Below are 4,084 nucleotides of genomic sequence, written 5' to 3'. Positions count from 1 at the left end.
ACCAGTATAAACCCTCGTGTTCCTTGTCCCGCATTAACCCCTTCAAGCTTCCTAGCAGCGATGGCTCCACGACTAAGTCCTAGCTCGAGGACATCTGCCGTGACAATTCCATGACAAAACCCGTTCCATGTGACCAGTTTTTGCACACACCGGTCCAATTGCACTCATTAGCCATGGCCTTCACCACACTTGAAACACATCATCCCTTGCCCAGGCATTGGACGATATTGCACACACGGGCCAACATAGGATGAGGCCTTCTGCGACTTCTGCTTGAAAGGCTGGGGGTAGACTGGACATTCTTAAACTTCTTCATTGGGCGGCGGTTAGACTTGCCGCTATCACCATAGTCTTGCTTTTGGTTGGCACCCGCAGTAGAGAAATTACTGGGGCCACCTGGTGGGCAAGATATCATTGGAGGAGGTGAGCTATTCTGCAGCTCGAACTCTATCTTTTTGGCATTCTCAACCAAGGAAGCAAAGCTAGAGGACCCAATAGCACTGAGCACAACACGATACTGCTGCTCTAGCCCATCCTTGAACCTCCTCCTTCTCGTTATCATTATTAACCACTGTTGGCACAAAGCGGATGATGTCGTTGAATTCGGTTTCATAATCCTGAATTGTTTTGTTTCCTTGCCTTAACTTGCTTAGTGCATTCTCCATCCTCTTGACATAGGAAGCCGGATAGTACTTCTCAATGAATTGAGTTCAAAATAACTCCCAGGTAGGTTTAGCATTCTCTGGTGGTAAAGAGGAACGGACATTCTCCCACCAGATTTCTGCATTGCCCTTTAGCTGAATAGTAGCAAACATCACCTTTTGGGCTGGTTGCACTTGCATGACCTCAAGGCGTCGTTCCATGATGCGCAACCAATCAGCTGCCACTACAGGAGTCCCACTCCCATTAAAAGTGCCAGAGTGTACCATAGACCATGTGAGAAGAGGATTGACTTGTCTTGAGCCAAATGGCTCATTCATCATGCCCTGGGCATTGGTAGGTGCAGGAGTCGTTGTGGCATGGGCTTGAGCTTGCTGACGAAGTGTGTGGAGTTCTTGCATCAACTCACGCCACTCAGCTTGTGGTGGCGGAGCAACATCATCAGCTGCCACTGATCCATCACCACTCTCCTCAGCTACAGGTTGGGCACTCCTGCGTCCACGACCTCGGGGGTTAGCACCAGCTGCTGTTTTTTCCCCGAGTGGGTGGAACTTGCTTTCTACCAGCTTTACCCCTAGGCATCTAAGAAACACAAGAAGATTACCCAGTCAACCAAAGAAATAAAAAGGTAGAATATGGATGGGTAAAGATACAAGGTCATACTTGACACTGGATTAATTGAAATATAAACCCAGGAGACCCAGAAACGAGTACTACTCGAACACCAGACTACACAATATGCATTAGAAAACACAACAAGCAATCTATGCACATAGAACAAGGCTTGCTAGTATCTAACTAAAGAGATCGTTCCTATTGTGCACCAGTGTGTCATGTTTTATGTTTTTCTAACCATCTAATCAAGTTTTTTATTTAGAAAGAACCTAACAACATACTAGTAAGAGCATTGGTGTATTTCACCCAATCTCAAAAGAATTGACACCCTCATCAATTTTGTTTTATACTAACAAGCAAACAATTACATCTAGCAAGCAAGTATTTCTAAGGTCCTAGGATCTTTCATTGGTCTACATGCTTACGCAAGTATAGCAAAGATAGAGCTTAATTGATACCAACTATAACACCCCTCCTTGTAAGAAGGAATGTTACCACCAAGAATACAAGCAAACCAAACATGCCCATGGGAAAATCCGGCAACACCTCCTTTGTACTGTCGGACATCCACGACAGGCAATTGAATAAACAGAGCTTATACAATATCACAAGCGGAAACATTTACAAGATCATATAACCCATATAGAGCACAGTGGTGAAACCACAAACCGTTATGCCACACATAACGAAGGAAACACACGTTCCAAGCATGCATGATACTAGGTGGGGACTAACAAACTTCAACCCACCTTGACACGTAAGCACAAAGGTCATGGGAACAAACCAAGGCAAAGTTTATATACAACACGTAGATCCTAGCTATTTAGAATCATGGACCTAAGTACGAGAGTTATCATGATCAGCTAGGTGGATGGAAGGGGTGTGAAATGTGTGAGTGGACACCCATGGGAGCTACACCCTTCCTACTACTTGCAAAGCCTCATGGTGATGTACCTGAAACAAAGTCCACGAGGGGTGAGTCGAAAGACTCAGCAAGTACACAACAAAGCATGTAAAGCATAGCAAGTAAGACCATGTTTATGAACTATTCTTGAAAAGGTGAATCCTATACTCAAACCTCCCATGCTTGGAATAGCATGAGAATGCAAGAAGAAACAATTAAACCAAATAAGACCGAGGACTTGGCTTTGAGCTTTTGCCAGCAAGCTGACGAGGGGCGACGTCTCACCTCACTCCTTTTCAACCCTCACCAAGTGAGAGGACCATAACATGAGGACGGACCCGAAGGACCATACGCTCGCGAAGCGTGGATCACTCTTTGAACTTGGAAGATTCACTCATGATGGATTTGTTATCAAGAACCAAGAAAAACCAATCCCTATCACATACTAGTGGTATGGTGTATTGAAATGTACACTAGGGAGTTGTATGTTCACCATTGCATGAATGTAAAGGAATAACGTGAACATGAACATAATATTAAGGGAGCAATCTAGCTCTTGTTGCCCGGTGTACTCGCATCAACCGTTGTGAGGGAGGTGGTGCGAGGCTATCACCGCTGGATTGGTGCTGCAACCTGCTGTAGAGACATACATACAAGTTTTAAAGATTGCATCAAAACAAGCTATGTAAAGCACACACAAAAACGTGCCTAATCGCATTCCTGGGAAGCAACCCTTTGCTGTCCCTTCACGGAAAAAATCATAGCTCAAGCTAGGAAGCTCTAAAACATGCAAGCGAGATGGCTATGGATTTATGGGGACCTCATCTACAAATAACTCCAACTATTCAACCTCAGATTATGAGCTTATGGGGGTCAAAACCAGCAAAAACATCTCTGCTGTTTTCAGATTCGGGAATAAGGAGTAGCCGCCTTTGGAAATCCATAGCAAGACCAATACTCATGGGGAGTAAGTAAATAAAATTGATCTATGAACTAAAAGGTATCAGGTAGCTATACCATTGAATAGCATCAATTTATCAGCCCTCGAAGATCCTGAAAAGCTATGGGCAAAAACTATAGAAATGTTGTTTTGCAGAAACAGAGCAGCAACTTGTTTTTATCGCCCCGGCTAAACGGCTGAACCAAATTGAGTGAATGACCACTCAAAAAGATTGTGGGAACAATACCTACAAAACATTCCACATGACCCCCACCTAATTGTGCCATATAGGAACTTGAAATTGCTGGGTTCCAGATCTGAACGCACAGAAACAACAGCATGAACAACTTTTTCCCCAATTCCTTCACAAAGGTTTCTAGTCCTAACCCTATGCTCCATGAATCATCACTAATAGAGGGTGAGAGATCATAAATGATGGGGAAACTCACCTCTATGGTCAAATCACAAAGATTTGGTGAAGGGAAAAGTTTGGGAAGCTTTCTTGTTCTCCCTCTTCTTGTCTCATTTCCTTCTTCCTCAAAGCCCTGAATGAAAGGGCAGCCATGGAGATGGTGAAGGGCGTGGTGCAGCAAGGAGGCACCTAGGGAGGAGTGGGGAAGGAAGGGAGGAGGGAGTAGGCTGGCTGGAGAAGAGAGGAGAAAGGGATTCTTCCCTTTGGCTTGGGGAAGAGAAGAAAGATGTGGAGCACGCCTCCTATGGACAAGGATAGCTCACATTGTGAGGGAGAGGTAAGAGATAAGGTTCAGTTTTTTTTCTATTTCCTGAATTAGAGAATATTTTGAAATTCCCTAATAATATAAGCCATGAGAATGAAATAAATCATAGGAGATGAACCCGGAGTCCGACTTGAGGAAATAGGTAGTGCATTTCGACTATCTCGGCGATCCCGACGCAACTAAAGAGTCAGATTTATGAATTGATGGACCAAGTAAACATGGAAAAGG

This window comes from Triticum aestivum, chromosome 1D (assembly GCF_018294505.1).
Source record: "Triticum aestivum cultivar Chinese Spring chromosome 1D, IWGSC CS RefSeq v2.1, whole genome shotgun sequence".
Taxonomy (NCBI): domain Eukaryota; kingdom Viridiplantae; phylum Streptophyta; class Magnoliopsida; order Poales; family Poaceae; genus Triticum; species Triticum aestivum.
This window is presented reverse-complemented; position numbering follows the sequence as displayed.